At 39.4% G+C, this 26,841-nt stretch overlaps 1 protein-coding gene across 2 annotated transcripts in view; it reads left to right on the top strand.

Annotated features, from left to right (window-relative positions):
• PKIB (cAMP-dependent protein kinase inhibitor beta) overlaps positions 1-26,841 on the top strand; it is a 51,183-nt gene that overhangs the window by 16,482 nt on the left and 7,860 nt on the right. Inside the window, exon 1 of one of the 2 annotated variants that reach the window (XM_065734424.1) lies at positions 12,180-12,251. The exons of the other annotated variant lie outside the window; for it this stretch is intronic. The gene's annotated coding sequence lies outside the window, so the exon portion shown is untranslated. Of the gene's footprint in view, positions 1-12,179; positions 12,252-26,841 lie in introns of those variants that run through there. 2 annotated transcript variants of the gene reach the window in all.

Here is a 26,841-nt window from a genome sequence, read left to right as displayed (position 1 = left end):
GGAATGAAAAATAACACAGTATTATACAATATAATTGAATTGAAGCTAATAAATAAAATGAGAGAGAGAGTGTCCAAAAACAGAAGGCCTTACTCTAATGCTGAAGGTGAGATGGCTAGGGAGTACACACTGCTGGGATGATCCAAAAGGGAAAGAGATTGTCTCCCAGTGTACAAAGATGCACTGAGGTGAGATGAGCTTCTAGGAGCAGTGAACACCCTTCACATCGTTTGGCTGCTGCTTTTTTGATGTCAGAAGGTGTATATTCAGATGTCTCAGAGGAAAAGAATGAAATAGGAACTTGTCACTGCTCTAAAAGAAACCAAAATAACCCTAGTAATTTCTAACATGCAGTTTAGGCGTACAGAGCTGCTTAATGTCCTATTTGAAGAACAGAAGAAAATATATATTAACAATAGCTTCTAAACTAGTGCCATTAGAACTGAAGCCTAATTAGAGTAGATAATTTTACAGCGTCGTTTGCCAATGTTCACAGATCTCCCATATGAGAAATGCAGATATTCAGCTGGACTTCAAATCCTAATGCTCAGTAAGTATGTGCAGCCAGAAGAGATGGTTACTCAGGCTTCCTTCATGTAGAACAACTTGGGCTTGAAAATTTTCTGTTGCTGGAAACAAGTCTTTTTGGGGTGTTCTTTCCTGAGTGCTGGGAACAAACTTTAAATATCTCAAGTGTTTGAAATACTTATGAATAAGTTGAAGTAACACAGGGTATGAAAAAAAGTTTTCTCCATCTGCAGCTGTGAAATTTCTTTTGAACACAGAATGCTCTTACTTAGGATGGTAGAGGAAGGAGCTATGACTGGGAATGGATGTGGCTTAAGCACGATTAGTCTCCTGATGGTCTGTTGACTTTTTATTTTATTTTTTTTGACATAATAAAAGCAGAATTTATGAAATATGTTTGGTTGGGTTTTTTTTTCCTTATTTCATTATAGATAACACTCATGACACAAGTTATGTAGCTTAATAGTTTACAACATGAGATCAGAAATTAAATTAACCTCCCACATCTCTTCTGAGGTATAACTCGCATATCTCTGTCTGGCAGTAATGAAAATGTGGAAATTGATAAGCTGCATCTGTTTGTTGTTTTTTTTTTTAAGATAAAATTCTCAAACGTGGGTTTACAGTGTGGAAATTAGGCCTGCTGATATTCCTTCATACCTAGCATAAGCTGTGTGAGGAGGATTAAGTGGTCATGCACCTTCCTGAGATTCAGAGATGCCTGACTGAAGGCAGAATTCTGCATTGCTAGTCCAACCCTTGACAAAATCCCCCTGTCCTGTATCTCAAGTTCTGGAGAGGCTCCCCTGATTTCAGTGTGACTTGGGTCAGGTGCTCAACCCATGTTAGCTTCACATCTTTATTTTTTTAATACAGACACTTCCTGCCCCCATTTTCTTTAACTTAGAGCTTCTCTGTACTGTGTGGGCACAACACTGACATCCAGGTCAATATAATTACGTTGTACAAGGGGGAAATAAAGAGCTTTTGCATTGGAGAAACCACGTGTGAGCTTATTAAAAAGGATTATGAAATGTCTAAAACTGTTCAGTGTGCACATTAAGGTGTCCTATTAAAGCACTGCATGAACTGAACTTCCACCATGTTTACATATTTCAGAAAATAGAGTCATCTTCGTGTGGCCAAAGAGATACTGCAATTACTGTCTTGGGAGCAGGTGGGAAACCTGGGAAGGAGACAGCTCTGTCCCTAGTCTGAAGTTCTGGTCCTTCATCTGCTGCAGGGCATTCCCCAGCCATCAAGCCTCTGGATCTCCACTGTTGTCATTAAATGCTTTTCAGCAGAGACCAGCAGTTTAGTGGCTGACTCCTAACAAAGATGAAAATTGACCTGAAGGCAGAGTGAGCCAACTGTCAGGATCCTGTGACAGAGAAACACTTCACTAGAGTAGTTTATAGGCTGTGTCTTTCTGTGGGTTATGGGACAGGGCTGTCTCCTCTGTGTTAGTATTCTCCAGTCCATGGCTTGGGTATAGGAATGAGGCACATGTGATCTAAGTGTCTGGAGAAGCCTTTGCTCCTTGTTCTAAAATAAGCAGGAGTTAGGAGTGGAGATGCTCTCACTGGCCTAATTTAGCTACTGGTTTGTTCTGGAAACAGAACATACACTAAAATTGAAAGAAGAGCACTAGTATGTCCTTTCTTTTTTGTTGATGTCAGTAACCTTTTATAACTTACCTTGAGAATGACTGGGAAAGGCAAGGCTACCTTGTGGCAGGTGAGCATCTGGAGAATGTACTGATATTTGTTGTAACTTTCCATGACACATAAGTCAGACATCTGTGTCCATAAAGCTCTACTCAAAGGTATTTTTCATATATCTTTCTATGGACCAAATTTTTATCAAGCCAGCCTCTTTTTACTAGTCTTACGCTAGTGAAGGAGGAACATATATTATTAAATATAGTGGTTTGCTATTTGTATTCGTATAAATAAATCTTCAGCAAGCTACTTACTATGGTTATTTATATTCTGCAACATCAGAGGAAACAAAATAGCCACGGACTGGATGTACTTAAATAAGGATTGTATTTCTAAGATAGCACTGGAAGAAAAGAGGAAACAGCCTGAAAGGCACGTGTCATGACTTTGAAGCTCACTACATAATGATAGTAGTAAAGAAGGGCAGCTGGATCAGAGAGCACTGGTTTAGCATTTCTAAACTTGCAATGCTAATGGCTTCTACAGTGGTGCTGAGTCAGCTGTGTGAGAGTGCAAGGTTTGTGATCTTGAAGTCAGCAAAAGCATATGGAGAGAAGGTAATGAAAATATTCATGAGATTTGTGACCCTTACTGGTTTTGTGTGTGCGTTTTTGTTTGTTTGTTTGTTTTTTATGATTTCTTAACGATGACCTTGGATTTATAAATGAATGTGGAACATATGTGAATCTTTATTTTGATGTGCCAAATACAGTGCAGTATTCTGTTCTTTAATGGGTCTTTCTGTAGTGCCTACATTGGAATGCCTTCCAGGTTGACCTGCATGGCGAATGAGCTATTTATGGCAAAACTGTTTCAGGATGAGGGTAGACTGTTTCTATTCATTTCACTGCATAGTCTTTAAACTAAGGATTTTGGAAGTGTGGCTTTTTAGTTTTTTTCCTACTGGCTTATAGAGCACAGGGGGCTACGTACAGCTTTCTCACTTGCTCTAACAACTTCCTTGTGTGTTTCTGATCTTCCCTTGCCATTTCCCTTTGCAAAATCATCCAGCATCAGTCTGTCTGTTCTTCAGCTGATTCCTATGCCATAACTGAAAGCCATAATTCAGTCCTGTCATAGTTTAAAACTAAATCATTAATGGTTTCTTCATTTTGATTTCAGAGCAAACATTTTACCTGTTGGGGTCTGTTGCCCTGCTGGACAATAATGCCACGTGCTGTGAGACAAATCAGAAATGCAGCTGAGTAATTTTAATTCCACACTATGAAAGCAGATGTAAAGCACAACTTCTTCGAGTGTAATGTGACTTTGTGACTGTCTATGCTGACTTCTGAAGTGTTACAGAGAGCACAAATATGTTGCACAGCTTTCAGGAGGTATCTGTATTGCGTGACGTCTTGTTAGTGAAATACTGCAGAATTCATTTGTAGGAGAAAACTACGAAGATGATTGCTTTTCACCATCTGGCACTTTAATGAGGTGTATTAACACTCTGCTTACGTATCATCAATTCCCTTTATTTTTCTAGCTTCGAATCAGCATGCAGCTTAGTTTTATTTCTACTCCTCTTTTTGGTCATGAAACATACCTGTAAGAAAGAGGCCTTTCTTACGGCTGCTGCACACTGAAGTAAGGGGCAACTAGTTTTTTTTCCAATCTAAGCTAAACAAATATCTGTGTCTTCTACTAATTTGACATTTCAGCTATAGTACATGCAGAGTCGTTCGAGCACTTGTCTATCTTAACAGCTGCTGTATATATATGTCACAAGTGCCCAATTGCTTTATTTGTTACAAAGATTGGGTCAGCCCTCATGAAAATGAAAGGAGTAGAATGGAAGAAGTTACAGCTTTTTTCTAAGTGATCTTCTAATGTTTTCACAAGTTATTCCTGAAGCTGACCAGCTCTCTGAGAATGAGTTGTGGGGGCATTTTCTTAAGCTGTTTTTGTGTGCAGTCACTCCAGATAAGCTCAAAAACTTATGAGCATGGAATTTGCTTTGGTGTGTCAAAGGAGGGACAGGCTTCAGCAAGCTTAGGATGTCTTGTTACCCACTCTGAATGACCCAGTGTCTCTCTACTCATGGTATTTTGGAACTCATCTGCAGGATGCTGAAAGAGTTTCAAGCAAATCTGTCACTAGCACTATGGCAGCTCGATATCCAGCTATGGTCAGTCAATGGCATTGGTAAATTCAGTGTCCCGTTCTGAAATTGTGCCTAATGAAAGAGAGGCACTGTCACAATAAACGATTACAGCTGTAATTTACATGAAAAATAAAACATAGATGAATGGAAGATGATGAAAATGGAAGCTATCTGAACAGAAACAGCCTTTTTTGAAGGAAAATTACTAAGTCATAGGCTTTCAGAAAACAGTGATACTTAAGAGATAGAATCAAATAGAAAATACTGTCTTACTGAGGCTGGATGGAGTTTATGCACGGGTCTTTGTGCTGGAATTATTTCCATCCACCTTTAGTTATGTCTCTGATAGAATAATGACAGACAGCAGGCTGTTGAAACAGGTGGAGCTGGAAACTGCTGGAGTGGAGGGAAAAAAAGAAAAAAAAAGAAAAAAACAGGGAAAACAAACAAATACACTGCAGAGACATCAGTACCTTTACTGGTGCTTTGGCTGCTGGATGTGTCTGGGGTTCCTGTGGCAGAATTCTGCCTTGCAAGCTGAATGCAGAAATCATTGCCTTAAACATGGTTTTCTTCAGGAATTTTTACCCAGAGAGTGGAACACATATTTAATATAAAATTAAAATTAAAATTAAGTAAGTTGCAAGCTGAGGAAGGGAAGGGAAGGGAAGGGAAGGGAAGGGAAGGGAAGGGAAGGGAAGGGAAGGGAAGGGAAGGGAAGGGAAGGGAAGGGAAGGGAAGGGAAGGGAAGGGAAGGGAAGGGAAGGGAAGGGAAGGGAAGGGAAGGGAAGGGAAGGGAAGGGAAGGGAAGGGAAGGGAAGGGAAGGGAAGGGAAGGGGACGGGGACAAAATTTCTGTTTTATTAGCACTTGGTAAGTCTGATATCTTGGGAAGGTGAAGGGGCATTGTAGTGGGAATGTTTATACTATGTTTCAGCAACCAGAGCATGGCTGTATTCTCAGAAGTCACTATTAATGCTCAAGGGAAATAAGACAAGGTATCATTTACGTAGTACCGGCACCTTGTTTGTCACTCTGTTTGGCACAGAACTACTGCTTTTTGCTATGAACCTTTTTTATTTTCTATCGCTTTTAAAAACTAATAAATATTAAAAATAGAGATTAGGTTTGAATGGAGGAATTAGAAGATTATAATGTACAATTCCCATTTTTGTTAGAACGTTTTCACGGTAGCTATAAAGAAACCTCCACCTGCAGTTTTCCAGGAGGCTGTTTCTTTAAAAAGATGTTTTCAAGATTGATTGGTATCAGGTGTGCAGTGCCATATGATTTAAGCGTTACTATGGTGATAACTCTTTTTAGATAGGATGTCAGAGACCATAATTGCACTTAAAAAATCCTGTGCGCAGTATGATAACCTGCACGGAAATAAGCTGTAGCCTTACTCAGACTTAGGTCTATCTGAGTGACTGAGTCACAGTTGCACGCCACCAAAGATTAGCGACTGTTTTTTTGGGAGATTGCTCTCCCTCTCATTTTCTGTCCTGACAGGCAGGATCAGCTCTACCAGTTGAAAAGATGAGATCATTTGGAGCAGAATCCTTCCCCATCCACTTTTGAATCTGTAGCTTTCTCTGTGTCTCAGCCAAGCAGATCCAGCCTGTAGATGCTCTGGTGATGTCCACAGTCCTCCAGTTATGTCCACCTTGTGCAAGGGCTTATCAATAAAGGGCTTTTTCTTATTTGCACACTAGCATCTCCCTGGTTGTGCAGTGGACAGTGGCAAGCCTGGACCTCCTTCTCAGCCTGCAACAAATCTCTGTCTGGTGATTAAAATTATAGTTCCCAAAGTTGAACTTACTCTTCAGAAGGCTTCTTGCTCCTCCCTTGTATGTCTTAGGTCCTAGCACTGCAGCCATACATTTGCTTTTCTTCACAGTGCAGCCATCAGTAATGATGCACTTGTTCACAAACTTATAAATTGTGCCCCTAGCCCTGCAACTCTTCCTGTTTATAGAGTGCCTATGCTTCTTGACTTTTTGGTTTCTGCAGCTTGTAGATCCTGGATTTCTACTTCAAGCCAATTAAATGTATAGTTCACTTGCATAGTAATAAGCTCACAAAGCTTATTAGCTTGAATTCTGCATCAGTAAGATGGAAGGAAAAAATACAAGTTGATAAAGTGTGAGGAAACCATGACATGGCTTCAAGACTATAAGGCACGGGTTGAAAAAGCGACGGGGTCAGAGGTTTCTGTGCAGTACTGTCCCAGCTCCTCCACCCCAGTTATTGTTCCTCAGCAGCAGCAAGGAGCTTCAGGCTTACCTTCTGTGATTGCCCATTAATAGGATGGTATGATTAACAGCATGAATCCTGTTGTACATGCCTTGGCCTTTGGTTGCCCTTTTGGTTATTTATTAATGACAGAAACTTCTGATGAAAGTTTGCAAATTGCTACAGTTTTTGTAGGGCTTGATCCTTTAAGTCATTAAGTAACTTAAACTCTCTCCAATACCCCTAGAAGTCAAAAATACTCAGGACTTTTCAGAATTAAGAATATAAAGGTACATATCTGGACCTGTTGTCTCTCAGTGATCTTAAGCTCATGACTGCTATTTTGAAAGACCGAACTTGAAAATACGGTCAAATGAGCAATTATGGCCCCAGCTGCATGGAGTGCTTACTTATGTGCTTTTAAGAATACAATTAGAAAAATTAAACGCATGACTGAATGCTGTGATCTGCTGGAGCTATTCAGTACAATGGTGTATAGAGCCATAACTTTAGAGTAAAACTAGTATTTGTTTTAGTATTGCACTGTAGTTCACTTCATTGATTTGACATTATCCTCTATTGTATTTTAGTTTTCTTTTGCTATATAATAAGTGGGCTGTAATACAGTAAGTAAATGGAACTTAGTAAAACTGCTAAAGATGCATGAATTCAGCACTGGTGTGTCCCTGCTGTGTTAAGAAAGCACTCATCAACCATCCTTTTAGAAGCCAGAATTACTACAGGGGTTAAATTCTTCAATTTAATTTTCCCTTTGACTTTAATGATGTTTATCAACGAATTTGATTAAAACAGTTCCTAACACAAGAATCAAGCAGTTTGAAAAATGAAATATCAAAAGTAAATAAAGAGCAAAAGAAATCTGACTTGGTAGAGCACAGAGTACAGACACCAATATGGGGATGGTTGAAATCTGAGGGGATGGTAAACAAGAACATCTGTCCTTTCAAAGACCATGTTTGTTAATAAAGTTATAATAAGCATGATAATTGGCTGCTTTGCATCTAGCTGTATAAATGAGACTGGAAAATGCCAGCCAAGGCTACTATGGACCACAGAGTCAAATGCTGAATTGTTTGGCATAAAAGTGAGAGCTTTCACAGCTGTTTCCTTACTTGAGAAAACAGTGACACAGGAAGTTACTTAATTTACTGATTATTGCCTTAGTCTTTTCATTTTTGCTTCAGTTTTCCTGATTTCTTGCTTCTCTCTGGGAAAGGCTTTCACTTCTCATTTTGCTGCAGTCCCCTGTGCAATAGGAGCACACAACAGAAAACCATCTGGAAACCAGTATCAGTGCCAGCCCCATTCAGAATAACTAAGCAGACTTTTTTTTTTTTTTTTGATGCCTGATTTGGATATCACACACTCTTCCTGACAGGAAATCTGGTGCTGCGCCAGTTTCACAGATATGGAAGCTTTTAGAATACAAAGTCATACAGGTTCAGTTGAAAGCTCTCCATCTTTTGGGCATCTGTCTGGATGAGCAGCTCAATCTGAGAAGCCTTGGTAGCTGTGACCATCTCCATAGAATCATAGAAAGGCCTGGATTGAAAAGGACCTCAAAGATCATCTATTTTCAACACCCCTGCCACGGGCAGGGTGGCCAACCACTAGCCCAGACTGCCAGAGCCACATCCAGCCTTGCCTTGAATGCCTCCAGAGATGGAGCATCCACAACCTCACTGGGCAACCTGTTCCAGTGCATCACCACTCTCTGAGTGGAAAACTTCCTCCTAACATCTAACCTAAATCTCCCCTGTCTTAGTTTGAAATCATTCCCCCTTGTCCTATCACTAGCAACCCATGTAAACAGTTGTTCCCGTTTTGTTTGTATGCTCCCTTCAAGTACTGAAAGGCCACAATGAGGTCTCCCTGAAGCCTTCTCTTTTTCAAACTAAACAAGCCCAGCTCCCTCAACCTTTCCTCATAGGAGACGTGCTCCAGCCCTGTGATCATCTCAGTGGCCCTCCTCCTTGGACCCGTTCCAAGAGCTCTGCATCTTACTTGTGCTGGGGCCCCAGACCTGGACGCAGTACTCCAGATGGGGCCTCACAAGAGCTCAGTAGAGGGGGACAAACACTTCCCTCTCCCTGCTGGCCACCCCTTTTTTAATACAGCCCAGGATATAGTTGGACCTCTGGGCTACAAGTGCACAATGCTGTCTCATGTTCAGCTTCTCATCTACCAGGACCACCAAGTCCTTTTCTGCAGAACTGCTCTCCAGGAGTAGTCTCTATAAATACCTGGGATTGCCTTGACCCAAGTACAGCACCTTGCACTTGGCCTTGTTGAACCTCATTAGGTTCACAGAGGCCCACTTCTCCAGCCTGTCCAGGTCCCTCTGGATGGCTTCCCTTCCCTGCAGTGTATTGACTGCACCTCTCTGCTTGGTGTTGTCTGCCAACTTGCTGAGGGTGCTCTCGATTCCATTGTCTATGTCATTGATGACAGTGTTGAAGAGCCCTGGTCCAAGGACTGACCCTTGGGGGCACCACCTGTGACCAGCCTCCACCCAGACATAGAACCATTGATCACAACCCTCTGGCTGTGACCAGCCAACCAGTTCTTAATCCATCGGACCGTCCATCTTTCAAATCCATACCTCTCTAATTTAGAGAGAAGAATGTGGTGAGGGACCACAGGAGGTAACCAGGAGGATATTCTCCACGATCTCCCTAGAGACAGAGGTGAGGCTCACTGGCCTGCAGTTTCCCGGGCCATCCTTTCTCCCTTTCTTAAAAATGAGAGTAATGTTTCCCTTTTTCCAGTCACCAGGGATTTCACCCTCCAGCCATGATTTTTCAGATTTGATAGCAGATCAGCAACCACATTTGAGGCTTTATTTATTTATTTGTTTGTTTATTTATTTATTTGAGGCCCATACAACAGACATTAGTCACTGGCAGGGAACTGAGTAACTTTCTGCATCATTGAAGAGCAGAACATGTTCGACTGGCTCTGTACCAGAGTTCAAACCTTTGCCATTCTATCCTTGCTGCCATTTAACTTTTTAGTAAGAAGATGGCTTTGAGCAAAGAGTAAATTATTAATTTCCACCTGTTTGCCATATCAATTTACTCTCAACTAAACAGAAAAACTTTGTTCTGTGGGCCTGTTCTCAATGTGAAATAGATCAAAATCATTGCTCCTTTTTTTACCCCCCGCAGGAGACTGACGTTTTAGGATATTACTAAATTTATTTGTGCTTAGTATTCAGAAGTAAGTACAAGCAGACCTCAGCCTCTTAAAAAAAAAAAAAAAAAGGACAATTTGCTTCCCCTGAGATATTTCTTAATTTCCTTCACTCTTCTTATTTGTAAAGTCTGCAGCAAATTCAAGTAGGATATCTTGTTTGGATTTAATTAAGGTTTCAAGTTGTCCCAGAAGTGGTGACCCTAATTCATATTCATATGCAGAAATCTTTTAGAAGACTGGACTGGATGAAGTTGAACTATTTGTATTTTTTCCTAATGTTAATACTTCCTTTCGTCCCTTCAGCAGACTATTAGAAAAACTGAGAAAGGTCATGGTTTTTGTCAGGAACAAAATTAGAAATAAAGTTAGGAAAACAGCAGAATTTATTTTCTTTCCTAAAATTAGAGGATTCAAAGGTTGAATTTCTAATGTCGATTAATGATACATAATGCTTCTAAAATTGTGATGAAATATAACAATTTCTCTTTGGACCACTCTTGAATCTTTAATAATGCATCTTTTTGGAGCTGTAATTTGCTAGTGGCTGACAGTAAGTGGAGCAAAGAGTCTCATCTGTGAAATGTAGGGCTTCAAGTGGACATTGAACTAGGATCATCAGTTTCTCTATTTAAAGTCACTTAATATCTTCTAGTTATACCTGCCTTGACAACGAGTCATCAGTGTTCCCTTAGCAGTTGCTAAGAGTTCAGTGACTTTGTCATTAACTTGAAATGCGACTGAAAATCTCTCTCTAGAAAGGCAAATACAACTTGAATGTCAGGAGATTGAACTCGTAGTAGGAAAAATACTCCTTTACTGTTTTTTGAGGACTCTAACTCCAGTATTCCCAACAAATTGATGCATGCAAAACATTTAACTTTGCTAAGGCTAACAAGATGAAAATGTTTGTTTTCTTATGAGTTTTGTTGCCTTAGAGGTGTCTGGAAGTTCTTCCAGAGCAAATAATCACTGATTGAGCATGGTACTTACAATTAATACATGTAATTGAAATATGACCCTTCAGTTTTCTCTTAATACCATTCCTTTCTTTGTTGAACTCCTTACTAACATGGACAAATGGTAACAGGGAGAGGAGAGGGAGATAAGACAAACTATTAGTTGTGGTGAGTCAAGAGAGCATGAAGCAACAGAGGCATTTATAACTGTCCTATAATTGGATTAGCAGATCTGTTTTGTGATTCATCTCATTTACTTTCAGCTGCAAGAAAGGTAGATCTTTTGCAACTGTTGTTTCTAACACAACATCTTGTTGGGATGCTTTCTTTATCAGTACTTGGCCAGTGTAATACTAGCAATGCAAAGGAAATATTGTTTCAGAGAAATCATTCACAGTCCCTTGGAACGTGATCAATGTTTTTAGGGTCAAGTCCTACTTAAATAAACGCAGTGTTTTCAATTTAATTTTGTTTTCATTTTACTCGTGTTTGCTTTAATTTCATCTTAACAGCTCAGTGCTGTCAAAATTTTTTATTTGTCTTTTTGGGAGCTAATTAAAGAAGAGGAGAGACAAGAATTTGTTATTTATGGGGGCAAAATGAGTACAGTCATTAACAGCTTTAGTGGAAAATGTGGAAGTTTTGAACCTTGTACTGACACCAAGGGCTCTTTCTTCTGCTGTAAGAACTATTTGCTGCACAAATCACTAGATTTCAAGCATAATATTTTCCCACTCTTTCAAGTGGTGGCCTAACTTATGCCAATCCTGACCTCAACATCTGTGGCATACTTATTTTTTTTCCTACGAAGAAGGTATTGTTTTTTTATAATTAAATAAATAATATATTACAATGCTAGTCAATAAAGTGTGAAAATTGTAGCAAAACTTAATTGATATAGAAAGATCAGAATTTCACTTAGAATACTTCAGTTGTCTTCTGCACTTTGGAAAGTGCTGTTGATCAGCTTAATCTTTTCCCTAGCGGTCAAAGCATTCACTAGGAGACAGAAGCTGAAGGCAGTTTTCCTGAAAAAACATAGGTATACTCTTCTGGACACATTTTCGAATAGAGAATTGAGCCCTGCTTGGTGATTTGAAGGAATCATAGAACTGTTTAAGCTGGCCTTAAAGGTCACCTAGTCCAAATCCTCTGCAATGAATGGGGAAATCACAGCTAGATCAGGATGCTCAGAGCCCCATCCAGCCTGACTTCGAATGTCTCCAGGGATGGAGCATCTATCACATCTCTGGGCAACCTGTTGCAGTGCTTCACTACTCTTATTGTAAAAAACTTTTTTCTATATCCCATCTTTTAGTTTGAAGTCATTTCTCCTTGTCTTATCACCACAGACCCTGCTAAGGAATCTGTCCCCTTCCTTCTTATAGCCTGTCTTTAGAAACTGAAAGGCCACTATGTTATCTCCCCCATGCTTTCTCTTCTCCAGGCTGAACAGCCCCAGTTCTCTCAACCTGTTCTCAAAAGGGAGGTCAATCGTTGCAGAGGTGATTATTTCTTCATCTGATTAACTTGCTGGTGAGTAGATGGAGGTACTTTCAGGAGCAAAGCCAAGTCTGCAGTGGGTAGGATCCCTAGGCATGCCCTTCTCCTATGTATTATCTATTGTCTAGTTCAGGTGGTTCTCTTTCCATAAGTGAGATTTGTAGGTTGAAGCAGTTTTCTGAAGCATCAGTCTCATTGGTGCTTTGGCATCTCCTTCCATGGTCTGGATTTTTTCTACCTTGTGGGGATGGTACCTCAAGAGAAAATATAGTGGCACCCATCTTAAGTGCATATACTGAAAAAAGAAGAAGAATTCGGTCCAAGATGCTGTGGAGAACTGTAGTTTGTAGGACAAGAAATGAGGCATGACGGGGGCCAAGGGATAGTATTGGCCTTCATAGTGACAATCCACAAGAAGATTGATTTTGTATATGTCTGCTAACATATAAATTATTCAATTTATGTGATTTACTTCAATTACTTGATTTATTCAATTTACTCCATCTTTCTTCACTCACTTTAGAGTGATTTTTTTTTCTCATCAGCTGTAGTATGAGCCTGAACAGTTCCATATCTGGTCAAATTTAGGACGTTTCTTTTCATCTACAGCCACCTTACCTTAATGGCCATTGCAGTGGCATTAGGTGGAAAAATAATTTAGATGGTGTATGTCCTCAGACATCAGTGTAGAAGCTGTATGTCCACAGTGGTATCTATACCTAACATAAAATAAATGCTAAATGATCTGACATGGCCTTTGTATGCACAGGTAAGTGATTTATGAAACTACAAGCATTCTGGACATGAGTACCATACCATGGGCTTTAACTTCAATTTCTTTAAAGATTTTGTAAAGAATAGCTTGGTTGATGTATAGTAAGTAGCTGAGACTTACCTGAGCTCAAGTGTACTGAAACATAAGTTGAGAAAACTTTCTGCCTCTGGAAATGTAAAATTCTTTCTTAATAACTCTTGATATGCCAGAATAGACTTCCCACAGCCCAAACATCATGTTGCATGGCAGATTCTAATTACTCTGAACACAAGATCAATGAAGTTTACAGCAAATAATCTGTTCTTACGAATGTAATGAGTGAACTTTAATTAGAGCATCCTGCTACTTGTGAGTGAGATGTTAGATGAAAAATAGCTTATCTTGCACCAAGCCACTTGCCAAAAGTGTTGTTGCTGAGTCACAGTTTTGGAAGCTGCAGCTACAATTTAAAAAAAATATATCTTTCAGCTGATGAAAACTCTGGAGATCTTCATAAGTGTATCATATGTATGCTTTTGAACTTTAGAATGGAGAAGAGAGAATCCATCAACAGACCTTTTATGCATACATGATGTTTTTTTCCCCTCCTCAGAACTTAGGTAACTGCAAAAAAGCTAAAATCAACAAATGAAATGTCAGAAAGGGCATGTATGCAAAGAAAGCACTTCAGGCTGAGGGTGTGTCTCAGAGCACTGGCTGTACCCACTGTTCAGTAATACAGCAACTGAGGTAAAAACACAATTTTCAGTATTCAGGTAAGAAACAGATTTGGAACGAAAGAATGTTTTACCTTCAGATCCTGTTTCTTAAGTATAACCTGATTCTTGCTTTGACTTTAAATCTTGTATGTGGCCAAGGATGCTTATGTTACTGAAGTTTTCTGGGTTATGTTAATTGAGCAAAGCCAATAAAATAGGCATAATTGGCAAACACATGAAGCAAACTAATTTAAAAGGTGTGAAAGGCTTCAGGGAAGGCTGCAATTTTCTGTGTAAATGTTTGCTTTTTATGGTAGCAATTACTGTTACAAAAATGTTGAGGTTGAGATCAAGAAGTGATATGACTGATTCTGCATCATTCTGAAATGGAGTAATCTCCATAACGAGCCTGTATCTACTTCAAAATGCTGATCATCATACTACTATTCCAGTAAATTTCTGGAAGGTCAGGGGTTTGTACTGGGTTTGTACAGAGCTTCAGGAAGTAATATCAACTAAGGTGGTAAGGTGCAAAAAAGGAATGTAAATCTATGCAAATTGATACCTATTTCTGCCAACTTACTTTATGATTCCACTGACATCTACTCAAATGCCTCATTTTACGTGAGCCCATTTCCCTTTGGTGACTAAATAATTGGCTGATGTGAAGGCTTTGTGGGATGACCCTTAACTCAGTTGCCCTGGTGTAAGAAGGCTGCTCCAAAAGTAATGCCTTCTATTTTTACTTTGTTGGAGCATGATTTTGGAGGCAGATGGTGGTGGTATGGCAGTAGAGGTTGCATCTTCCTGCCGATATTCCACTACATTTTGCTGCTGTGTGACAGATGGCAGCAGAGGGACAGTCTGACAAAAATGACATGTGACATGGAAGTGCATATGAGGCAAAGGAGTGTCATTTAATTTCTCTATATGGAAAAAAGTGGCACCTATTAACATCCATTGACACTCGCTATATGTTGATGAAGACCAAAGTATGGACGTGAGCACAGTGAGGTGGTGGGTGGCGTGTTTAACTGGATTTACAGCAGTAGAGTTTGACTCAGCTTGGGTCTTGTGTCAAAAGAATCCTACCCAGCAGTAAATAAAATCCCATATTTCCCTTGATTCCCTAGCTGTGGGTATCTAACCCTTGGAAAATGTCTTCATATAAGTGGTTGAGTCATTTCCTTTATTGAGAAGTTCATTTTTCCACAGCGTTCCTTTTCATGCTTTTCCTTGCTAACACACTTTGCATACAAGAGCTTTTTTTATTATTTGTATAGCTTCAAGTTGTTTCAGCCTTTCAGATCTTTAAAAGCAGGGAGGCTTTTCCAGTGGCAATCTGCTGGTTAGCAGCTGTGCACTGATAGGTTATTTTTGAGGAGATGCTGGAAGCCAAGCTGCCCTTACCTGTCTGGATGCTCCCCACCGTGATTGCTCACAGCTCCAACAATGGCTTCCTCCTCTTGCTAGCTTGTGCCCACCCCATCTCCTAGCACAATCATGATGTGGGACTGAAGGCACACATGAACTAAGAACTTTAATGTACTTGGCATTTTAGGGGACAAAACTGGGAAACAGACCTTACTAGCTGACTCTCTTCCCTGCAGGCCAGTCAATTTTCCACACAAATCTGCTGATTGCTAACACAAAATTAAGCAATGTGGTTATTTTCAGGTAGCATTTTTGACTACTGTGAAACAGTGTGTTTGCAGAAATATCTGTTGTGGTAGATATTTGCTGCAAATTGGGTGGGAAAGTATTGTTTATCTCATAAACATGGAAGCAATTTTTATGCTACAATTTCATCTTGACTGGCTATTGACAGCTTCTGAGTTATCACTTCTGATAGTGGGATGCTATTGAATAGACACAGATTGCTTTCTTATGTAGCATCTAGGCAGTAATTACTACCTTTGGAGTGAATGTAGCAGCACAGCTTGTGCAGAGATTTTCATTCTTTTACCAGAGGATGGAGAAATTCATTCTAAGACATTGTTGTTAAGGACTGAGTGTAGAAAGTTATTTTTCTATCATAAATGCCCTACATGGAAATGCTGAAGATTTAAAGCCTACCTGCAAGGCATATGCACCTTTTGTATGTGGACGTGTTCTTTACTTATTTGAAAGGTGTTTTAAGTTTTCTTTCCCTCTTGACAATAATTCAGTTTTCACTCAGAAAACTGTACTCAGTTGAAAGTCAGATACTGAGATCACGTTGTAGTTGTTCCTCTGTTGCTCAACAACCCTTTTTTGCTGTCTTGTGAGTAGTTTTTTCTTATCTGCTATATTCTGCCACTTATATTCTCTACCTCTTGTAGGCAGGTACAAACAAAACAAATAAAAAACCCCAACATTACTTTTTTATGAGTGTTCATAAGTGTCCACCATTTGTCATGAGCTTTAGTTGAAGAGCTGTGCATGTCTCCACGCTGCTCTGAACAAGTTAGGCAAACAGAAAGAGTCCTTAAATGTAGAAGTTCTTAGCCTTGCTGATGTTCTCCTGTTTGCTTAGCTTTTACATACATGCAACAAAGATGTCTTTGTCTTTGTAGGCCTTCCATTTAAACAGTAGAGTAAGAATCTTCTTTGGAATAATGAATGTGGTTAGAGTAAAAAAAAAAAAAAAAGCCTCTAGATTTACATTCAGATTTTGTTCTTTGCCTGTGCAGAAGTGGGTTCAGTTTTGTTGTGGGTGCATTTCTTCCTCTTTCAGAGAGGAAAAGTGATTAATCAGGCAGAGCTGAGGAGATCTCTGTCTCTGTGGCCCTTCACATGCAGACTGTCAGCACTGTCCCCATAAGAGACCTGTATCACTGCCAAGGTTTTGGAGTGCCCCATAGCCAGGAGGAGCCTGAGATGGGGCACTGACCACAGGTAACTCCGAGCTTGGCTTGGACCTGCTTAGTTGGATCTCTGTGCTGTCCTTGTGAATTCCAGGGCCTTTAAGGTTTGGGATGATTGTTACAACTTCCAAGATGGGAACAATTCCTGCCTCTTTTTTTTCTCTCTCTCTTTTTTTTTTTAAATCTCAGAATGAATTAGGAAATATTTTGTGGAGGGATATCTGCAGAGATTTCTTTTTTAGCAGCTGTCTCCTAAACGTTTGTTTTGCTGAACAATTCCATACTGTTTTGGTTGATATTACAAGGAGCAGAATATTACCAGTGACTTCAAAATGAGTGCAGCATACAGGGCTGTTCAATCTACAACTAAGAAAAATCTGAATCACTTCTTCTCACGAATACAACACAAATAAATCTCGAACTGCTTACTTTAAAGTGGCCCATAAAAATGTGGCAAAGAAAATCAGAGAAAAATGTATTCTGTGGTCCCTGTAGCTTTTTTTTTAATCTCTTCCAGAACAAGTGATCATTTGAGAAAAAACAGTGAACTGAAATCACATCATCTGCAGTTCTTCATTCAGATTCACTTGAAAGTTTAGAGCTCTACTCATCTCCAGTGATGACTAGAGTTTAGAAAAACAGAGTCCACTGTCGCTAAGGATATGCACTGAACAGGAAAGCATAGTAAGCATCCTTATTTTTGACTTTTCAAAAATGTAAGTCTTAATGGAGAAGTAAATGCTAGTAGGCAAAACAAGAAGTAAATGTTTGGAGTGTTAGAACAATATTAAATGGAGCTGCAGTTATGCTAACAGTTAGTGTAATTTCTACAGTTTTGTTTTGAAAATCATTACTCCATTCTTCTGCAAACAAAACTCCTGTGGAGTTTCCATCAAGCAGTGCAATTATGTCTGTGTGTTTCTCGGAAAGATGCATCTTTGTAGAGTGTGTCCTGAAACCCTGTGTTTGTGTTGGTTTAAATCTGTCTAGAAACATAAATTTTGCTCTGTGGTTAATGCCTATCTATTTTATTTCTTCTTTCTCTGCCTGCTTAATAAGACAAAATTGGGGAAAATCCAATTCTGAGGGATTTGCTTGGAAAAAAAAAAATTATACTGCCAGGCTCACGCTGTAACATGATTAGGTTGGCATAGATAAAAAAGGAAATGTTCAGAGCATATACAAATTTTGGAAGAGGTCATTAGCTCAGCAGATGGGAAATTTTCGTTTCTGAGCCTTCAGCAGTTCCTGATCCCACACAGTGTGTTGCATGCATATGCCTATAGGCCAATTGGTGTGAACACTGCAAAGTCTTCCTAGCAGCTTGTGAGGGTGGTATTCCAGTTTAACTTAAAGCCTTAGGTCTACAAATTGTCTGTGCTGAAGAGTAATCTGTAGCCAACTGAGAACTGGTTATCCCAGGCGCTCATTGTTCAGCTATCCAGTTGATCACAGACATCATGTTTGCTGTTTAACTCTCTCTCACGGTAAGAAATTGTACCCAATTCTGCTCTGAAGAAAAATGGTGTGAAAATGTCTTTCTCAGTCTGGTCTTGCTCCTCCCTTTTGCTGTTGTTTGTGGGAAAGGATCTCTGGTCTGCTATGTCAAAATTAAATCCATTTCTCACTCTGAATACAGCAGACTAGAAAGTTAAATTAAAAATAATGAGGACAAAGGAAAAAGAAAGCTGATGGATAAACTTTTAAAACTAAAATGTTCAGGTAAACTAGTATGCAGACCTGCAAACTAAAGTTATTTGTATTGACAGATAGGAATAAGACTTGTTGTCTTTTTTATGCTTTAGTTTCCATCCCTCCACCTTCCCTTAGGCATCAGTAGCCCATGAACATTAAGAAAGTTAAATAAAAATTCCGTGCTTGGTTGCATTCCAGCTAAAAATAGCTTAAGGATGTAGCCATGCCTGATTTAATTCTTTTATAAAAGCAGACTTCTTTTTTTACTTCCTCCCTGCAAACAAAAGTGTCCTATTTGTACTGGCTGTTTTCACAGCCTTGTTATTATTTGGGACATAAAACGTGTTTTTGCTTAGTTCTTATTTTAAGCTCTTTACCCAGGTGTTTCAGTAGTAAGGCATGTTTACTAAAGGATAATTTGCCAAAATGGAAAAGACTGTTTGAAAGTGATCTGTCTTGATTAGAGGTATTTTTAATTGAATTAAGTTAAATTATATTAAATCAGCGGTGTGGAAATTTTCTGACTGCCAGCCTCAGTACATGCCTTGGAAATGGCAGTATGCTGTTTACTCTTGAACAACAGAAAGGCCATAATATTTGGTGGTAGAGTTTTGGTTTTAGAGCTCACTTTTTTAGAGACAGTTAATTCTCAATTGCTGAATTATCTCAGAGAGACCATAAAACCATTTCCTTAGAATATTTTACTGGGATTTTGATCAAAATATGTCTGTTTCACTGAGCTGCTCTGTAACTGTGGAGCTCTAAGACGGCAAGGCTGTTTAATGTCCTAGAGAAAGGGCATTGGAGGGTAATGGAGATGATTCATGCTTTCATAAAATGGAAGTATATTGAAAGGCTAAAGTATTAAACCAAATGAATCCCAGGTGTAATTCCACTGACTAGTTTAGCCTTATAACCAGTATGAATTTCACCTATTAGGCCAATTCTCTGAGGGAAAGGAGACACTCTGAAACAGCATAAAAGTCAGCGAGTTCGTAAATTGCTGTGATTGCTTTCAGGAGAACTGCATAGGGAAAAAAATGGAACCATCTAAAAATAGGAAGGCAGGAGCAAGTAGAGTGCTACACTAAACCCTTCACCTAAGCGTAAAATTAATCCAAATCAAGTTGCAAGGAAAAAGTTCTTAGTGTGTGCTGTGTCTAATCGTACAGCCTACTTGTTTCTGTCGCTGGTCCTCAAGAAATTATGGTTTCAGGGTTTTGGATTTTTTTCATTTGGAATTCAGTTTCAGCAGTGCTGTTCAGTGCAGCAGGCTGTAGCTGGTTTATTCCCAGGAAATGTAGGGCATAGATGCTCTCAAAGATTTGTGCTGCCGTTCTGTGGAAGACAGGCAAGCTTTTACCCCAGTCTCAAAATTTTCATACAGATGAGTACATCTGACCCTCCCTGACACAGCTCCATGCCTTCCCCTCGGGCCTGGTCACTGTCACCAGAGAGCAGTGTCGCTCCGCTCCCCGCAAGGAGCTGTAGGCTGCCCTGTGAGGTCTTCCCTCAGCCCCCAATGCTCTGGGCTGAACAAACCAAGGGATCTCAGCCACTCCCCATACATCATCTCCTCTATAGACCCTTCTCCATCTTTATAGTCCTCCTTTGGACGCTCTCTGATAGTTCTATGTCCTTATGTTGTGGCAACCAAACCTTCACCCAGTGCCGGAGGTTTGGCCACACAGCCAAGAGAGGACAGCCCCTCATCCATCAGTAGTGCTGGGCCTGGTGCACCCCAGGGTACAGCTGGTGCTTTGGGCTGCCAGGGCACACTGCTGCCTCACTTTCAACTTACTGTCTCCTTTCTGTATTATCAATTTTAAATGGAAAGAGCAGAAGCTTTCCAATTAGATAAAACTAAGTGCATTCATAACTAACTGCAGGATCAAAATGTTAATTTACATTATCAGGATTTATTTCAGTGAACTGTAATTGATTTTTTTGTTGTTGTTTTATCTGCAAGTTAAAGTATTCTGTAAATATAATTGGGAAGTCTCATGAATCAAAGCCACTGCTTAACTTAAATGATAAAGCTAAAGGTGAACATGTTTCTCAGAATTCGGTCTATTTTCTTGGTGAGTCACCATAGGACAAAACAGATGTTTTCTATCTGTAATTTCAGTGAAATTAGTACACAGGACTACCACCAAGACTGAATAGGTATGCTGTAGAGGATATGACCTGACTCGAATTGTATTAGAATAAACATGATATATGCTGTAAAGTGAAATTAAAATGAAAAAATACCGATACTGAAGAAATATTGTATATGTAGTAAAATATATGCTAAAGCATAAAGAAAAAATAAATGCAACATACACAGTAAGGGAAAGATGTAGAAATGAGAATGGGAATCCTGGTTATAAATTCAATTTTAGGACAGAATGCAGAAATGCAGCGTAACACAAATTCTCAAAACGTAGCCTTACATCCTATTGACTTTTCATCTGTGTGAATGTTAAAGCCGTTGGCTCATTGAGCAGTAGGAGGCTTCAGTGCATCAGAATGATTTGCAGGTCAGAGTTAGCTCTGTTCTGTTTATGTTAGACTTCATAGATCAAGTGGTTGTTTTCTGCCAGGGCTCACTTGGAAGCCCTCAGATTACTGTCAAAAACACAGCCTCCATTGGCTCATCTTTTTCTGAGGGCAGACTAAACCAAAGTGATTTTCTTTCCAGCATCTGTGATGACCTAAGGATGTGGTTGAGACAAAGCTTTTTCAGAGAGAAAATATCTTCTATTAGTTAGGTAAATGTCTTCAGAGAAACTTGTGGGTACACCATTTCTCCTTCAAAGTGAGATGGCATTATAGAATAATCCTAAAATAGCTCACTTGTATTTATAAAGTCAAAGACCTTTTACTAGCATTGAGCTAATAAAATAATATTTTATTACCTAACTAAACATCGATTGAGTTGAGCAAACACATTTTGCTTTCCAACATCCTATCCTCTGCAGAATGCCAAATGAAATATTCTGGTTTGGATTTCCAGAAGCATTCGTGGGTGAGCTAGAAGAATATTTCAGGAAAACCTGATCATTTGTGGGTAGAAGCAGTGAGAGACAGCATAAACCATAGGAAAAATACAGCTTCATGGTGGAACCCAAGAACTTTGGTGGAAACCCTGAGAACCGTGTCTTGTAGCCATAACCACAACATTTCACTCAGTATCTGAACAGCTATTGAACTGATTTTTGCTTTTTGTGCTTTTTGCACAGGTAAACACCTCATTTGGAATAGAGTGGAGTAGGTACTAGCATCAATAATAAGCACTAGTGAATTATCTGATGTTCTCAACAGCCTTGCCTTGCAATCTGTTTTTTTTTTGTTTGTTTTTTGGTTTTTTTTTTGAAGAAGTTGGTCAAATAAGAACAACTTGAGCAGTGTTACATGTAGAAACTCCTTCATGAAAATAACAAGCAGGTTTTGTTGCAGTTTGCTTTTAAAGAAAATTAGCTTTTGGTACTTTGGTAGTACATTAGTACTTTGATTTCCCAGTAAGGAGTTGAGGTTTGAACTGGCTTGGCTTAAAATGCTATATTTAGACCTGTATGAGCAATTAGTTGTGAAATGCTAGATTCTCCTCAGGTTTTTCATTTTTTCCTTTAGAAAAAAAAAACAAAACAAAACAAAAAAAAACCCAAAAACAACTGCTGCAAGTAATTGTTGGTCTGGAAATAGTGACTTCTTGTGTATGTTTGGCACTATGAAACTAGAATGCAGAAAAAAAGAGAAACTAAAATAGGAGTTCTACTGCAGCTTAAGGAGACAAGTTGATGCTTAGATTTCAGTACACTCCAGCTCTTCCAAAATGCCCAGCAGGCATTAACCATACATAGCATCCCAAGAAAGAGTATCCTCTCCTATCTTTAGGCAAAGGAATGCAACTGCAAAACTGGCTAAGCACAAGTGTTTCCACATCAGTGAGATGCGATTGATTCTGAAAAGAGAAGAAGTCTGGACATATGTAGGGTGCACTGTTTTACAGGTACAATCCAGTTCAATCTGAGGTTGGGTCTAGCACTGCCTATATGAGAAAGTGCTTTACCAGTGTATGTGGCATGTATTTTAAGCCAGTGTCCATCTGTTTATTGGAATTTCCCTGAGTCTCACTGCAGTAACAAAAGATAAAACATAGGCTTGTGTAGTTTTATAAAGTGCTCATAAACCAATTAAGCCAGTACTTCAAATAGTTGTTATTATTCAAAAAGCTAAAAGATACAGCTTGTAGGTTCAAAGGAGGAAGAATCATACAAATGGATAATGATTAATAAGTTTTTAAATGTAATTATGAAACGTTACCTAACCATGACAAAGACAATAAACCCAAATGTGAGCTTTCATTTGCATAAATAAAATCATAAAATACTTCTGAGAGTTTGTATTTGCTTTTTAATTGAAACTGTTCCATGTTTAAGAGCCTAGGGATTTAGCCAGGTGCCTGCTGCTGTTAACACACTATTCCTTACTCACTATCTAATGACTAGCTGGAGAGAAGCACTGAGTTTCATAAAGTCAAGAGAGTTTTTTCTCAAAATCTGCTTCTGCTTCCCTGAGTCACTCTGGAAGTCTGAATGCGGAGTAGAGCAGGAGTTTTCTCCCTAGTAGGCAGCTGCTGCAGAAGCTCACCTTGCAGCTGCTTGTTCTTTTGAGGAGTACACACAGTGTCAGTCTGGGGGGGTCATCACTGATACTGCATCACCAGTTAACAAGGTGTTCTGTCGTGTGTCATGTTAGCAAAATAATTTGTGCTTCTCAAAATAAAATTTAGAAATCTGTAGTGAAGTAAACTCCTCTTTCTAGTGCAGATACTTCAGGTTTTCTATATATGGACATATTGGGATAATTGTACGTATAATCTTCTAAGCAAATAAATGCCTGCTTTACTGCTACCTGGCTAGTTAGCTGCTAATCTGTAGGCTCTGTTGGATGTGTACATCCTCCAATGGAGCTGATCACCTGAAAATCTCCCCAGATGATACTGTGCCTCTCTGCCTCCCTGCCTGCATCCCACTTGCCATCCAGATAATCTCCTCATTATGATTTCATCCCTCTTCTTCAGTAATGTTTTAGAGCTTTCCTTTCTTGTCTCTTCAGTTTGCCTCTCCTGATGTACAAGCAGAGATGTAGTCTCCTATTTCTCTGCCATCCCTGTGCTCCTGTCTTTTGTTCTCTGTGCTGCTCCAGCTACTCCAAGTGGCTTTGTTGAAGCAGTTTTCTTCCACAGGGAGGGCAAGTGGAGAATCATATCACTCACTGCCTCATAAAGAATATGAGTATTGATGTACACATGTGTGCTGGCTTATATAGCTATGCATTTGTGTGTGCTTCAGGAAGTGACCCTGGGACTCTGGGGCCACAGCTATCAAAGCACAGGAGAAAGTTCCTTGGATTCTCTCACAAAAAATTTATAGCCCAAAGACAGGAACAAAATGATGGGAGAGTATGGAGACAAAGTATGGTGCATGCATGATGATAGCAACAAAACTAGGCTACCAGGCTATCTTGCCTGGTATTGACTGCCTTCAGCTAAATGTCACTTCATTTATTACTTGCTGCCGATAACTTCTGATTAACTTGTCAGAGTCATGACCCGTTCCCCTCTATTCCGTATTTTCTTTTGTAACAGGATATTTGTACCATTGCTTAGTGCTATTTTTAGTCTTGTAACTTGTTTTTCTGTGTATCAGAGCACCATGCATACCCATTGTGTAACACAGCTCACAGTAAGTCTATTCTACTCTGTACGGCTTTGTAGAAGGTGAACCTGAAGCATAAAAGTACAAAAGCAAAGTGACTGAAAACTTGTGAAGCCTTTTCTCTCTTTTCTTTCCTGTAATATTGGCTATGTGGAAGCGATCAGAAAATCCAATGAAAAGTACCAATATGAAGAGTCAGAAAGCTCTCAGTGATGTGTCACTATTCCATTTCGTTTGTATAGAAAGGGGTTTCATACCATACATGCTTTGTAATGCTTGCATTCTGGCTTACGCCAGTCCTTTCAACTGCTCTATCTGTGCACATAGATGATTTTTAGGTATTGTGTACTAAAGGAGAAAGTAGAGGTTAAGAAAGTATTTTGCATTTGGACAGAAGATGTGTGAGATGGTCCTTAATACTTAGCAAAGTTAATTCTCCATATTGAGCCATTTCTAATGAAAACAGATGAGATATATCTAGAAATTGTACGTCACCAAGGGGTAAGGACTGTCATCTGATGCCCTGGAATACCTGAAAGGTACTGAAAGGCCAAATCTTTCTGTCACAAAAAAAAATAAAAGAAACTTGTTCCAACTTGAATGATATATTAAAAAACCTGAAAGCTGAAGAATTTACATTTTTGCCTGAGTGTTTCATTTTTAACTTTTGTATTCTTATCTATATTTTTTTTCACCTTGTCATTCATTAAGAAATCCATGAGCCCAAACAGGGTAAATATTTTGGGTTTTGTTAAAGATGTGCTATGTGTGCAGTCTCCTAGCACAAGGCATACATGTGTGTTATAAATCTAATCGGTGGGAAAAAACATGAAACAGATCTTCTCACAAAAATTGTTATGCAACTGTGCAGGCTACTATTAGTCTTTGTCATAATCTCTGGGCTGATTTCATTAAAAGCATGACTATTCCTAATTTTTTCTTTTTCTTTTGCCCAGTACTACTTCAGCATTAAGTGTGAGGATTACATTATCATGCATGAGAACATTCCTATTCTGAAGTCTTTGAGAAAAACAGTGAAGCTGCCAAGATGCTGCAGCACCAGAAGAGGATGTGAAAGCATGGCGATTGCATAGCAAGTGGCTTTCTTTTGAGTTGTACAGTGGGAAGTACTTCATTCTATTAAGTTTTCTGTTCTCCTTAGTGAAACGCTTTTGAACCTACAGACCTTAAGGGAAAAGGTGCTTGAAGAACACTCTTACTGCTTGAAAGTAAAGCAAAAAAAAAAATAGAGGACACTGAAATGCATCTTATAGCATCAGGCCATCAAGACATAACGTTGATAAATCTGGCTCTGGCAGTATTATACAACTGCTGTGTTTTTTAGATGCTTCTGAGTGGTTTTCATGTTTTCCAGTCTGTTCTCAGTAATGGTCATTCAGAAGGAACAGAGCTTGGGAAGTGCACTATTCTGTTTGATACTGCAGACAGAGTCCTAAGAGAAAAGTTTCCTAAAGGACAAAAGTGTGTCTGAGTGGCAAGGAGTGATGTGTTTGTTGTTCAGCCTCCTGTGCAGAGCTCCAGCAACACTAGTATCAGGAACATTTTGACATTTCCTGAGGAATAGTTTGTTCTTCTAGAGAGAACAAAAGCAGTATTTTCAATCTGTGTAAGATGGTGAAAAGACCAGAGGGTAATAGATCCTTCACGTACATGCACGGTGGTGATTTGTCTGCTCCCTAGCGGAGAGGATGAGGGAGAGACGGCACTGACATTTAACATGGATCATAGCACCTTTTACAACTGAGCATTGTAAAGCATTTTTCCCTTGATCCTCAACAGAAGTTGTTTCAGGAGAAGTATTTGTTCTTTCCCTTTGTCATTTATTTAAACTAATTCTTGTCAGCTTCTATGACTTGTCCTTCAAGAGACCTGTCCTTCAAGAGATGCTGCTGACAAAGAAAGGCTCAAAGATTAACAAACTGTTTCATGAAGACATTAACACCCTGGTGGTTTTCTGTGAGGATGCTTGGAATACTTTTTGTTATGTATCATGACAGTCAAAACCCTTAGTCTCCAGTTTATGTAGGAGGGGTTTTTTGGGGATTCAACCTGCCCTCCTCCTGTTGACCCTCTGCAGACAGCCACCTTCCCTGTGTGACTCATGTCCCACTCAGTGACTTTCTGTGGCTGGACCGCCTGGGTCTTGCTGTGGTAAAATAAGAGAGGCAGGGAAACAGGCTATCTTTTGCTCCAGCAGTCTGTCACTCCTCTTTTACAGCTGTGTGCCATTAGTGTAATGAGTAGTGACATAGGAGGAACATGATAGTAATTTTGAAGCTGAGAGAAGTAACTGCATGCTGGCATTGACAAAATAGGTATATCTTTATCTTGGGCAAGAGTACAGAAAAATGAGTGCAGTGAAGCTGCAGGAGGTGTTGCCAGCAGGAGGAGGAATGGCACTGGGAAAATTGCTGCCTTGCACACTGTGATTATTAGTTATCCTGTGAGGAAGCATGAAAAGTGCTACACATAAGACATGAAAGAAGATGACTGCCTCAAAAAGGTAGTTACTTCCTGAGGGAAATATTAAAAAAAATTTAAAGCTAGGAGCAGATGAAGAGCAGAGGAGCTAAACTTTCATAAGACAGCAGCAGAATGAAACTGCACAAATTTCTCAGAACACTGAAGAAAGAAATGGCATTTGGCTATAGTACAGTACGAAGCTATTTTGAATATGGTCTGTTGCATGTTGGAAGGTGGAGTTACATTTGGATTTATAAGAACATAAACGGACCAAAGTTTTGATTTATATCGTCAATTATAAGTCTACTGGATAGTCCCTCATCTTTGAAATAAACTTGGACAGTGTTCTTTGTTCAGACCTTTCCTGTCCAAA

Source organism: Cyrtonyx montezumae, unplaced genomic scaffold (assembly GCF_038088225.1).
Source record: "Cyrtonyx montezumae isolate F1298 unplaced genomic scaffold, pur_monq_1.0 scaffold_0, whole genome shotgun sequence".
Taxonomy (NCBI): domain Eukaryota; kingdom Metazoa; phylum Chordata; class Aves; order Galliformes; family Odontophoridae; genus Cyrtonyx; species Cyrtonyx montezumae.
The sequence above is the reverse complement of the archived record's forward strand: the minus strand, read 5'-3'. Positions and strand labels throughout refer to the sequence as shown.